Here is a 14485-nt window from a genome sequence, read left to right on the forward strand (position 1 = left end):
TGCATTCTGAATTTCTTTCTTGATTCATGGAAAAGGGGAATGATTAAGATGGGGAGTTGGGAAGTAAAACTGGAGACATTCCTGAGAATGTGTATGAAATTCTCCTTTATTTTTGACATAGTAAGAAAAAAAAAAAGAAAAAAGACACTTGAGAATTGCTGCTCTAGGTTACCAACTAATAGCTTATTATTTTTTAAAGATAAAACAAAGTTCTAAGGAGAATAGAAATAATCTTTAGACACACATTATGTCTTTTTAGGATAGTCAGCAACATATGACTAAGGGAACTCACAGTTTATTCACTCCATTGTATCCACTGTGTGATGTCCTAGTTTTAACCTCATCTCTGGGAATAAGCAAGCTTTTTTGATAAGTAACTGTAACAGGCAGAAAGGAGAACAATCTAGTCATCCAAAATAGTGCTTCAAGTTTTTATAACCATCCTTATACTGGTGGTTACATAAACAAAGCAAGTATTAGGCATATGCTTTATTCCAGTTCCATTGATTTCAATAAAAATTCAGTTCACATATATAACACATACTTCAGCCTTTCAAACATGATGCTGTGTATAATATTCTAAATTAAAATTTTAAATGTCCTATCTGTGAAAATTATTGTATATTAGGGACTGAATATTTGTGTTCCCCTAAATTTATATATTGAAATTCTTACCCATAATGTGATGGTATTTGAAAGTGGGGCCTTTGGGAAGTGCTTAAGGCAGGAGGGTAGAGCCCTCATGAATGGAATTAGTGCCTCTACAAAAGAGGCCCCAGAGAGCTCCTTTACATCTTCCAACATGTGAGGACACAGTGAGAAGATGGCCATCTATGAATCAGGAAGCTCTCACCAGACACTGACTCTGCCAGTCAGTGCTTTGATCTTGGACTTCCCAGGCTCCGGAACTGTGAGAAATATGTTTGCTTAATCCACCTGTCTATGGTATTTTTTGTTACAGCAGCCTGAGCAGACTAAGACCTTGTATCTTCCGTTAGATGGCTGAATATTACATAGAGTACATTATTGTTCTGATTAAAAGGGTAATAAATGCAAGAAAAAAACAAATAAAATCCCAAATCACACTTTATCTTGATAATCAAGATAACCATTGCTAATATTTTATATATTATTTGAATTTTGTTTTTGGTGTATGTACATGATTTTTTTTTTTTTACGTAAGTAAGATTATGGCATGCACATTGCCCCACTGTGAACATTTTGCAAACCTGTATTCTTTTCTAACCTTCATAATGGATGCAACATATTCCTGAAAGCAGTGGTTCTGAACTGGGGTGACTTTGCCCAAAGGGGGCATTGAGCAAAACCTGCAAACATTTTTTATTGTCATGACTGGACGACTGGGGATGTAGTCGTATGAGTGTTACCAGTGTTTATGCATCTAGTATGTGGAGGCCAGGAATGCTGCGAAACATCATGCACAGGCAGCCCCTCCTACCAGAACTATCCAGTCCAAAATGTCATAAGTGACAAGGCTGAGAAACCCTGTTTCAGTGCACACTGTATTTTAAATGCTGAAATCAGTGGAAGGTGAAATTGGATCTTATACTTCATTGTCATTAATTTTTGAAGATATATTACTAAACCTCCACTGTACTTTTTCTATGGTGATGCATAAAGTTCCTTTTAATATTCCTAAACTTTATAATGTATTCCCATAGGGCAGCTTCTGAAAAGGAAAGAAAAATCCTGGCACCCAATCCCTAAACATCCAGTTATGAAAATGTAATTCTTAACACAGCATTATTAATTCTCAGAGTACTCTGAATCTCACCATAGAATTTATCGCAATGTAGTTTTACATTGATTTATGGGTCTCCTCCACTAAATTATAACTTCCACAAAGGAAAGAACCATGTCTGTCTTTTCTCACCATGATGTTATGTTCCTTAGCACAAGGCCTTAAACATAGTAAGCACTTAAATGTTTATTAAATGAATGATTAACAGGAGTAACCAGTGCAATGAAGTAATTACTTTTTATACTTTGGTCACAGAAACCAAAGAAAATACATATATAAATAAAATGAAAGTGATGTGTATTAACTGGAATTAATATTCAAAAGTAACATACATATTACATCAAATATTTAACATTAAATGGAGGGCTCAGTATAGTTAAAATTGCAGAAAATACCAATGGCACATATTCATACACTTTACATTTTGTGATTTATTTTCATGATGACTTAACCCAATAATCTGATTTACACCCAGGAGTAGATTTTTTGTTTAATTTCTACAGTTATTAATTCATTGATTTACTCTTTATTTCAGATTAATGCACAGATGTTAAAGACCAAGCACATGAAATATCTGATTCCTTCAAATTATTTTATTGCCAATATTGTTTTGTCTCTTCTCTTTCAATTCTAGTAGGGATCAAAGAAAAAAAATTAAATTTATAAAACTCAGTTGAAAATATCTATTACTTGGTATCTCACTGGTACATGATAAACAAAAATACATCAATTATATGTGGTCACACATTATGCTCTTCCTATTTTTATTAAAATCATCTGAATTTACCTTCAGATAAAATTTTAGTATAAACAAGATTTCTACATTATACCTCTCAGTAGTTCCAAATCTAATTGGGAGAAGCAAAATAAGACAACTAAATATTTGATTACCCTTAAGATACAGAAGTAAATGTTTTAAATCCTTAAAAAAAAATGCTCCAGAAAGGCACAGATTGAATTCCCAATTCTTCCATTTAATGTATTTTGTAATCTTAGACAAATTATTGTTAAATTCCCTGAGTCTCAGTTTACTCATCTGCACAATGGGAATAATACCACTTACCTCATAGTTTCATTGAAAAAATTAAATGAGATCATACACATAAAGTGCCCAATAAAAAGCCTGATACAGAACATATTAAATAAATGACTCCTTTAAGGCCATGGGTACATTCCACACATATAATCCAGAATCTGACCTCAAATTCCTAGGGAAGAAAGGCAGGACTATTTTGCAGTAATTTGCTTATTGGTTACATGGGTATACAGGGAAGTGAATAGTGCATTTACTCAGTAAAGTTCCCTTTTCCTTGCCAAGCTATTTACTATCCAATAGAAGAGGGAAGGATATAGACTGATACTTCTTTGGTGGTACTACTAAAGCCCACCATTTAATCTCTCTTCAGTTGGACAGGGCTGGTTATCAATACAATACTCTTCTCCAAAATGGGGTAAATATAAACAAGACAAATAGAGTGGTTTGCCTATTTATTCCAAAGACATCTTTTTATGTCTTTCTGTGAAATACAGTAGTTCCTTAAAAAACAAGAACAACAACAACAAAAAACAATACACTAACAGAGTCTTTTGTTTTTGTGTCTATATTGGGAAGGAGCGGTGAGAGAGGAAGACACTCTTATCAGCATGCCATTATGGTGGGCTTGGTTTACCTGGCTCACGGGTTTTAGCCAGGCAGTGAATGCCTGCAATAACTGAAAATTAATGGGGACCTCTAAGTTCCAAACTGAAGTTTTAAAAGTAGGTCATTACTTCATATACGTATATGCTGAAACCGTTCTTGCTCCATTGGAAAATCAGCTTTATTTAAAAAATAAATTTTGAAGATAGAAAATAAAGTCTGAGGTGAAATATTGGCACTAATCACAACTTCCAAAGGTACATGTGATTTTCTCTGATGTCCCACAGATTAGATGAATAGTGGCTTATTAGAAGAGCAAATTATCTCAGATGAAAACATCAGGGCCTTCAGTAAGGTTTTTTAAAAATCATTTTCACTTCTACTTAGAAAGGAACAAACAAATGGCTTTTCAGGCTTTTAAACCTGGGCACACAGGCATACTAAAAAGAGACTGCCGTGCTGTACGAGGCACAGGGAAACAGTGAAGATGTACCTCAAATTTGCCACACAGGGGCTGCTGCTGGCAATGACAACCTATCACAGGGGACATTTTAGGGGGAACAAAACCATCACACATTTCCTCTTAAAAACTATGACAAACAGGTGTGATAATTTTCAATGAAGAGAATATATAAATGAAGACAGCATTAACAACAGTAAAGGCAGGTGCAAATAGTGACTAGAGTAGAATGTAATTAATTTAACAATGTGTCATTGGATGGGTTGTCTCAAAGGAAGTGAAAGATATCAACTATTAAAGAAAAGAGAGAAAGGGCACACGAGAGATAAGAATGGTATGAGCAAGGCTGTGAACATGGGAATTAGCAATTTGGATGTAGGTATGCAAAAAATGGTAGCAACATTAGAGGAAGTAATAAAAGGTAAATGTGGTTTGGTGGTTCCCTGATAGCGGATTTTGATGCTGTGTGTGAATCAGCATAGGTTTCAGGGAATGGCTCCCGTGATAAAGAGGAGTGTTTAAGGAAGAGGCAGCAGCTCTGCATAAAACTCAAAGAAGTTAAGAGGGATTAAAGGCAGGACACCTGCCCCAAGGCTGTTGTCATCATCCAAACTTCCAAAGACAAGAAGCTAGACCAAGCTTTTGGCTGTTATCATTGTGGAAAAATGGGCCACAGCAGATAATACATTTTTCTCAGGTAGGAAGGAAATTGGAATGTACTGGTTCTTTGGGAATTAAATCAGATGGTTCCCAGAAGTTGAATAATTCAAAATTTTACTTTGGTATGCCCTTCTTGTATAAGATATAGTTTGATTTTAAAAGTTAAAAATTCACTTAGATGACAGTATCAGAAATGTTAATATTGAAATGTCAACGGAGTATATATAGATAGGTTTGTGCCCCTTCTGTGCAAATTCTCTCTGCCTATTTGCAAATTTATAATAGGAAAGGAAAAAAAAGTGGGGGGAAAAAGGTGGAATGTCATGTGCACTAAAAAAAGGAGCAAAGACTTGAATACAAATATTTCACTGTATCCTAATTTATAATGTGGTTGGAATAGGTTAAGCTCTAAATAGTAGTATTATAGTTAGAATTAAACCTATAAACTATAAAAACTCAGACGTTTTGTCTATTGTGTAGTAAAACTCAAAATGAGGTAAAAACTGTGTAAAATGTTAGGTAAAGTAAAGGCACAATTTGAACTCCAGCTTCATCAACTTGTGAACTTAAATGAATCAACATTGAAAACCAATAAAGGAGACAGATAAATTTATGGTAAACAGTATTTGTAACCAAGATTCTTAAACTGTGATCCATGGATAGAATGTGTGGATGTGGGGGTGTCTATGAACTAGGATGGGAAAATGAATTACGTATCTATTTTTCTCTAACTTCAATTTGAAATTTATGCAGTGTTTTCAATGATGTACGTAGGAGGAAAACCTCAGCAATATTAGTAGTACCTGTGACTTTGTCACCAATAGAAATCAAAGATATTTTCATATGACATTACAATTATAGCAGATACCCCCAAGTGTCACTAACACTCATCCCTGTGATGACTTTATAGTAACAATTAGACTTACTGCTAGATCTTGTTATTTTCTGCCTTAATAAAGCACATGTGAGGTTGGTCAATTAAGTTCACCAACTTGTTGTAACGATGTTGCTAACCTTTTTGATATCAGAGGAATTATTCATTATGAATTTGTACCAACTGGACAAACAGTTAACCAAGTTTACTATTTGGAAGTGCTGAAAAGGCTGCGTGAAAAAGTTAGATGACCTGAACGTTTAGCCAACAATTCATGGCTCTTGCATCAGGACAATGCACCAGCTCACACGGCACTGTCTGTGAGGGAGTTTCTAGCCAGTAAACAAATAACTGTATTGGAACACCCTCCCTATTCACCTGATCTGAAGAAAGAATGACTTCTTTCTTTACCTGAAGATAAAGGAAATATTGAAAGGAAGACATTTTGATGACATTCAGGACATCAAGGGTAATACGATGACAGTTCTGATGGCCATTCCAGAAAGAGTTCCAAAATTGCTTGGAAGGGTGGACTAGGCACTGGCGTTGGTGCATAGCTTCCCAAGAGGAGGACTTTGAAGGTGACCATAGTAATATTCAGCATTGAGGTATGTAGTACTTTTTCTAGGATGAGTTCGCAAACTTAATTGTCAAACCTTGTATAAACATATATATAACCAACTGTTGAATATATCTGCCTATATATCCCACAAACATGTCAGTCTCAATATGTCTACCCATTTCTTACCTCACTTTCCTCCCAAATTTGCTCCTTAACCTTTATATGATTCAAAAGAATAACATCCTCAACTCATTGACCAAAAAAACCCTTACTCCGGCTTCTTTTAGTATCACATCTAATTAGTTCCCAAATCCTGTTGGGACTTAGTCTCTCTCAAATTTGTCAATCTCCAATGTCATTTTAACCTCTCTTACCAGAATTTCTATAATAACTTCCTAACTAGTTTCTCTATCATCTAAATCTTATCTACATCCCTTCTCCCATTCACCCTCCATATTTCTGCTACACTGACTTAAAAAACACAACCAGGTCACTCTTAATTTTGTTTGAAATTTCTTAGCAAGGCATAAAATGGTCTTTAAGTTCCGGCCTCTACATGTTTTTCCATCTATTATAGATTCCCGGTCAGCAATGTCCCCATATTTATCCTTCTACCAATGTTACCGTGTTCTTGTAATTAGTACCTGAATAGGCCATGTGCTCTCTTACTCAGCTCTTGACTGGCTGTCACACAAGGTTTCAGGCAAGGATTCCCAGGAGGAAATCCCTTCTGACCCCTCACTTTCCCTGTGCAGAGTTAGCTGTCCCTCCACCATCCTGTGCACACTGCTTTATTGGCGCTTGCCAACATTATAATGTCATCACTGCCTTTATATCCATCTCAGCTAGATTGTGAGCTCCCAATGCACATATCAAATAAAACTAGGGCTAGCACTATGTCTTTTTCTTTACCTATTTCTGTAGCCCTGAGGAGAGTATCTTGCACACATGAAGTACTCAGTAAATGCTAAAGGAATAAAATATACCAAGGATTTTGAAGCTTTATCCATTGTCAAACATTTTTTTTCCACTTTTTAGATAAATGGCTTAAGGATTAAAAAAAAATAAGGATCCATAATTCACCTGATGGGTGATTTTATTTGTTTGATAAGTGGTTTTTAAAAATTTAGTTCAAAGCAATGTGATCTTTCTTTAGAAATGTGGAAAACATGATTTATTTATGGCAAAAATGTAATAAGGAACAAAGGAGCTGACTTCTGACAGTGTAGGTCCTCCTTCCCCAAAGACCAAGACATCAGGTATAATTTCAGATGGCTTAGGTGTATTTATTTACCAAATTACTTTCCCTTACGAACCTGTGCATCTAGGAGAGGACATATATTAATGGCTGGAGAAAAACATGGGAATCAAAGTTTTCTTCACTATTGTTCTATACGTTTTCTCAGGCAGTTCGTTTTATGCAATTGTTTGAAATTTGCCATAGTCTATAATTAGCTAAGTGCATTATGGTATACGATATCCAAACAAAAAGATTACCAAAAAAGAATGAATAATCTTCAGAGACGGTCCTGTACTTTTACTATGGCTTGCTTTATGACTGTGTCATTACAAAACCTGGTTTTATTGGATAAGTGCATTTATAAATTCATTGTATCCCAGCTCAAATTTTCTTAAATGCTTTTTGTAACATAACACATGACAAAAGCATGTTGCAAAATGGCAGAGATTTTATGATGTCCCCAAGGCATAAAATCTTTTATGGCTATTTAAACAAAGAAATAAACAATTCCCGTTTGAAGAGCTGTGTATTACGAGAAACAAGGCACTGGTATGGTTCTGTCAGTCTCTGATGAAAGGAATCAGTAGATGAAACACCATCGGGCCCTATCTATCGCCATTCTGCCATTGCTTCTTAAATACCTAGCAACTTCCGAGAATATACCTAGCTAAAGGTGGACTTCGAAAAGTTTTAGTTCTCCAGAGGTTTTAGCGTAAAGGTGACTGACTACTCTGCATAATTCTTATTTTCCAAATTTTTTTTCCTAATAAAAAAATGTATTTACTTAGAAGCATTCAGAATGTCAACAAAACAGCTGCAATTTTTTTTTTTTTTGCAATTACAGAGTGGTATTCAGTTAACAACTATTATTTCATACAAGCTGCATCAGAGACAACTGGAGATGAAAAACTTACCATCCCCATATATAACTAATTTTTGCTGTGTCCCAACAAGCTCTGGCTTTAAGTTTCCATGCCAATTTACCACCCCCGTACTGTACCAGGGAAGGTTAGTGGCAATTACAAAAAAAGACACAGTACAGTTTAAAAACCAATCTTACACAGTCTTAACATTGTAATTTTTTTCTTTAAAAAGGAGTACGTTTTGTACAGTGGAGTTCAATGTTTTATAGACAAGGAAATAAAAACCATGCTAGAACCAACTTATTTATCATCATCTTCTTTATCTCCCTCTTGCTCCTCATCCTCTTTGTCTTCCTCCTCTTCCATCTTTTTCTTGCTCTTTTCAGCCTTGACAGCTCCCTTTTTTGCCGCATCAGGCTTTCCTTTAGCTCGGGATGCAGCAATATCCTTTTCGTATTTTTCCTTAGGCTCCGCAGCCTTCTTCTCGTAAGGCTGCTTGTCATCGGCAGCAGTGTTATTATTCCACATCTCTCCCAGCTTGTTTGCAACGGCACCAACGGATAGGCCGGGATGTTCTCTTTTGAGTTGTGGGCGATATTCAGAACCAAACAAGAAAAAGGCCGAAGGCGGCCTCTTGAGTGCATTGGGATCCTTGAACTGCGTTTTTGTTTCCCCTTTAGGAGGGATATAAGTTTTCATTTCTCTTTCAGGCCTTGTCTGCCTTTGCTAAGTCTTTAAATTTTCCCTTCTCTTTAGCAGATATCGTCCTCCACCTCTCTGAGCACTTCTTAGAAAACTCTGAGAAGTTGAAGCATCTGGGTGGTTCTTCTTTTGCTCCTCCCAGCAAGTATGCACAAAGAATGTATATGGTGACATTTCGCCTCTCAGCTTCTTACGATCTCCTTTGCCCATGTTTAATTATTTGTCCTCAGCAACCACAGAGTGCCCGTCAGACTGGCACTTGCCCTGGTGCTGTCTCTAAGGAGCCCAATGCACTGCCCTGGTTGTGATAGCAGAAGCCAGATGCAGCCTCTGTTTTTCAAACTTTTATGTAACTGAATAGGATTTTTAAATATCTTCCGTTTATTAAAGGCAACGTGGTAGAATTTGGGCCTAGTTTTGAGGCTTGGAATACCCAAATATGCAATTTTACGTTGTAGGATAACATTAGTGTAAACATTAAGTGTATGTGAAGGTCCAGGATGAGAGACTCCACCTCCAGTGGCAAAGGCAAATTTAATATAAAAAATGATTTTAAGTTTAATATTACTTACTATTTATCAAATGTTTACCAAATGCAAGGCACTCTCCTGAAATTGAAATGTCTTGTCTCACTTAATCTCCTCAGCAACCTTAGGAGGTAGGCACTATTGTCTCCAACTTACAGTCAGACTCAGAAGCCCAGAGACAGTTATTTGGCAGCTAGTATCTGGAAGGAAGAACCAGGACTCAACAGCAGTGGTCTGAGTCCAAAGCCCAGGTTCTGGGCTGGCTTCAGGCTAAGCTATCCATGTGATGTCTGATTTAAAAACAAACAAACAAACAAACAAAAAAAATGGGTGAAGGTGCCCAAAAGGTACAAACTTCCAGTCATAAAATAAATAAGTCCTGGGGATATAATGTACAACATGGTGACTATAGTTAATAGTACTATATTGCATATTTGAAAGTTGCTAAGAGAGTAGATCTTAAAAGGTCTCATCTCAGAAAAAAAAATGTGTAACTGTGTGGTGATAGATGTTAACTAGACTTACTGTGGTGGTCATTTCACAATATGTACAAATATTGAATCATCTGTTGTACATCTGAAATGATTATAATGTTATATGTCAATTATATCTCAATAAAAAAAAATCAATCCCTTTATTCGATACCCTATAATAATTGTTTATGTCTTTGCCCTCTGACTATGAACTCCTTGAGGGTAGAGATTCAGTCTTAATTATCTTTGTATTTCCAGGATTGAGTACAACAGAGTATGGTACACTTAAGCACTTATCATTCATTCATTCATTCATTCATCCAGCAGATGTTTATTGAACACCTAATATATGTCAGCCCTGGGACAGGTGTTGGAGATACAACTGTGAGGAAAACTTGACATAGCGCTGCTTTCATGTAGCTTACAGCCTAGTGGGGAAGCAGATATTAATTCAGTAATCCCACTAGTGAAGGTTTAATTACAGACTGAGATAAATGTTCTGAAGGAAAGAAATAATTCATTGAGGTAACTGACAAAAGAACCTGATCTAATTTGGTAGGTGAAGGAGGATTTCTAAGGAAGAAATCCTTTAGCTGACATGTGGAGGATAAGTAGGATTAAAAAGGCAAAATAGAGAAGGAAGAGAGGAGCCCAGATAGAGGTTGCAAAGGCCCCGTGGAAGGAACAGAGAGCTAGTGGGAAAGTGCAGCAAGATGATTCTAGAGAGGCAGATGGGTGTTGACCAGGCTGGGTCTCTCAGGTCATGTTAAAATTTTAACATTCATCTCAAGAAAAGGAAATCTGTGGAAGATTTCTAAGAAGGGAGATGATGTCTGGCTGTAGTATGGAGAAAAGATTGGCAGGTCAAGAGATTTCCTGGGTGATCATTCCATGCTCAGTAATGTGCTAGGCAATGTTAAAAAAAAAAAAAAAAGACACACACACACAGAGATTTATAAAGCAGATAAACATCTTTTTATATAACCAATAGATTTCTTTTCTTAATGCTTTTAAAATGATATGATTTATAAATAGTGATTTACATAATATTTGCTTTTCAGCCACACACCTACAACTTATTTTCTCAACTGGTATTTTTTTAAGGTGGGCACAGTTCTAAATACTAGGGTTATAGAAGTAAAAAAGGCAAGACACTCTCTCCCTTAGAGCGTACCTTCTAATGGAATTGAGAGATAATATACAAGTTAAAAATGTTTAAAAAAATAAGTAATTGCAAGTGAAGATAAGTGCTATCAAGAAAATCAAATAGAAACAAGTAAGAGCTATGAGTGGTCAGAAAAGGCCTCTCTGAGAAGGTAACATTGGATTAAAAACAAGAACAGCGAGCCAAGCAGAGACTGGAGGAAGAGCAGAGGCAAAGGACTGACGGTGGGACTACACTTGAGTATAACTAGGAAACAGCAAGAAGTCAAAATGAAGTGAGCGAGGGGGAGGATGGTGCAAGGTGTTTAAGAACACAGGCTGGGAGAGGGAGCAGATCATTAGTGTCTCGAGGACCTGGTAAGATGTTTGTATTTTATTCTATGGCATATTCGTTGTATGGCACTGGGAAGCCATAGGACATTTTGATACAAGAGAATAACATGATCTTATTTATCTGCTGTGTAGACGGGGTGGGGGGTGGACTGTGATGGGGAGAGGGAGAAAAGTAGCAGGAAGATAATTTGAGTTGGTGCAGGGGTCTAGGCAAGTGACGATGGCGATTCGATTAGCAGTGAAGGATGAACAAATGGATGCAGGACATACCGGGGGTGCCAAAAAATGTATACACATGACTTGTAGTCATCTTTTGTTATTGATATATATTGAGTATTAAAATTTTAATACAGTTTTTTCCTTTCTTAAAAGCTGTATACATTTTTTGTCACCCTCTGTTATATTTTCGACTATACTTGGTTGATAAAAATTGTCTATTTTCATTAGATCACAGGAGTTTGCTTTTTCAAGGAAACTTACGGCAAATACTTTTGCAAAAGAAAGAACTTGTCTTTATTTCAGCCATAATATAAATTCAGACTTTGATATACCAGGTTTGTTTAAAAGTAGAATATGTCTATATCCATTAATCTATCCATGGCCATCTAGGTTGTTTCCGTATCTTGGCTATTGTAAATAATGCTGCAATGAACATGGGGGTGCATATATCTTTTTGAATTCGTGTTTTCGTTTTCTTTGGATAAATACTCAGAAGTGGAATTGCTGGGTTGTATGGAATATCCATTTTCAGTTTTTGAGGAATTGCCATACTGTTTTCCATAGGGGCTGCACCAATTTGCAATCCCACCAACAGTGCACAAGGGTTCCCTTTTCTCCACATCTTTGCCAACACATGTTGTTTGTTGACTTTCTGATAATAGCCATTTTGACTGGTGTGAGGTGTTATCTCATTGTAGTTTTGATTTGCAGTTCCCTGATGATTAGTGGTGTCGAACATCTTTTCATAGGTCTGTTGGCCATTGGTATGTCTTCTTTAGAGAAATGTCTTCATGTCCTCTACCCATTTTTTTAATCATATTGTTTATATTTTTGTTATTGAGTTGTATGAGTTTCTTATATATTTTGGATATCAACCCCTTATAGGATATACCATTTGCAAATATATTCTCCTATTCGGTGGGTTGACTTTTTGTTTTGTTGAAGGCTTCCTCTGCTGTGCAAACCTTTTCAGTTTTATGTAATTCCATGTGTTTATTTTTGCTTTTATTTCCCTTGCTTGAGGGGATGTGTCCAAAAAGTTATTACTTAGAGTGATGTCAGATGGTGTACTTCCTATGTTTTCTTCTAGGAGTTTTATGGTTTCAGGCTTTATATTTGTCTTTAACTCTTTTTGAGTTTATTTTTGTATATGATAAAAGAGAGTGGTACGTTTTTTTTTTCTTTCTTTTCTTTTTGTTGCATGTATCTGTTCAGTTTCCCCAGCACCACTTGTTGAAGAGACTGTCGTTACGCCAGTGTCTATTTTTACCTCCTTTGTCATAGATTAGTTGACCATGTAAGTGAAGAGTTATTTCTGGCCTCTGTTCTGTTCCATTGATCTGTGTGTCTGTTTTTGTGCCAGTACCATACTATTTTGGTTATTATAACCTTGCAGCATACATGGTTAGGGATCAGGGAGAGTGATACCTCCAACTTTGTTCTTCTTTCTCAAGATTGCTTTGGTTATTTGGGGTCTCTTATAGTTCCATATACATTTTAGGCTTATTTATTCTAGTTCTGAGAAGAATGGTACTCGTATTTTGATAGGAATTTCATTGAATCTGTAAGTTGCTTTGAGTAGTGTGGTCATTTTAACAATGTCAGTCCTTCCAATCCATGAGCATGCTATATTTTTCCATTCTTTGTGTTTTCTTCAATTTCTTTCCTCAATGTCTTACAGTTTTCAGAGTACAGGTCTTTCACTCCTTGGTTAAATTTATTCCTAGGTATTTTATTCTTTTTGATGCAATTGTGAATGGCACTGTTTTCTGCATTTCTCCTTCTGATGGTTCATTATTAGAAGATTTTGTACATACAGAGGGTGCCAAAAAAATGTATACACTTTTTAAGAAAAGAAAACAAAACTGTATGAAAATTGTAATAATATATACTTATAACAAAAGATGCATACAAGTTATGTGTATACATCTTTTGGCACCCTGGTATACACAATGGAATATTACACAGCAATAAAAAATAATAAAATCTTGCCATTTGCAACAACATGGATGGATGCAGACGGTATTATGTTAAGAGAAATAAGTTAGGCAGAGAAAGACAAATACCATATGGTTTCACTTATATGTGGAATCTGAAAATAAAACAAAACAAAAACAGACTAATTCAAACAGAGACCAAAGGGATGGTTTCCACTAGGGCAGGGGTGGTGGGATGGGTAAAAAGAAGGGAATATAGTCAATAATATTGTGGTAAGTTAGTACAGATGACTACTAGAATTAGTGATCACATTGTAAGGTATAGAAATGTTGAATCACTATATTGTACACTTGAAACTAGTATAATGAATATAAAGTTGTATACCAACTATACTTATATAGTTAAATAAAAAAACATTATTCATTATGTATCGAAGAATTTACATTTTTTTCATTGAGAATAAACATTGGCTAATTTTTTTCTATATCCATCAGTCTAATACTTTGCAATCAAGTAATCAAATAATTACCTGTTTCACTTATTTGTGTATAGTATTAAATACCATAAGATAACTCAAAAACTAGTAAATGTAAAGACTCAAGAATCATGTAGAGTTTTAATATTGATAATTATAATTTTTGTAAAAAAAGAATATGTCTGTATTATTTTGATTCATGGTTTTTCCATACCTTTATGTAAATGCAGGCTTTACAATGAAGGAAATTCACTTACTAAAAGCTCTTCTAGGATAAAGAGGAGAGGAAAGTGAAAACTACTCTCATACTACCCACATCTTTTACTCTAATTTCTTATAGATCTTCAGTTTTCCTTGTCCATAAAACTCCCAGGACTCTATTGCATTTACCAGGTTTATGGACTAAATAAAACACATCAGAGTCCCCAATTACAGATCTTTTTTACACACGGAAAAATTTCAACCTAAATAATATTCTGGTAAGAAATGTTAAAACCCTAGGGGATCAAATTTTAATGTTATTTATTTCTTCAAAACTGGAAGAGTTACTTGTGAAAATTTTAGATTTTTGTTCTGTCTTTGAAAAAAAAAAAG

At 35.5% G+C, this 14485-nt stretch overlaps 1 protein-coding gene and 1 pseudogene across 5 annotated transcripts in view; both read right to left on the reverse strand.

Moving 5' to 3' along the window:
- The window catches only part of RNF180 (ring finger protein 180), a 139102-nt gene that overhangs the window by 52223 nt on the left and 72394 nt on the right, over positions 1-14485 (reverse strand). The window lies entirely within an intron of this gene.
- LOC308500217 (high mobility group protein B1-like) lies at positions 8361-8972 on the reverse strand (annotated as a pseudogene). The gene has a single exon. The product of its transcript is annotated as a high mobility group protein B1-like (transcript).

The sequence above is a fragment of the Rhinolophus hipposideros genome (assembly GCF_964194185.1).
Source record: "Rhinolophus hipposideros genome assembly, chromosome: 7".
Classification (NCBI taxonomy): domain Eukaryota; kingdom Metazoa; phylum Chordata; class Mammalia; order Chiroptera; family Rhinolophidae; genus Rhinolophus; species Rhinolophus hipposideros.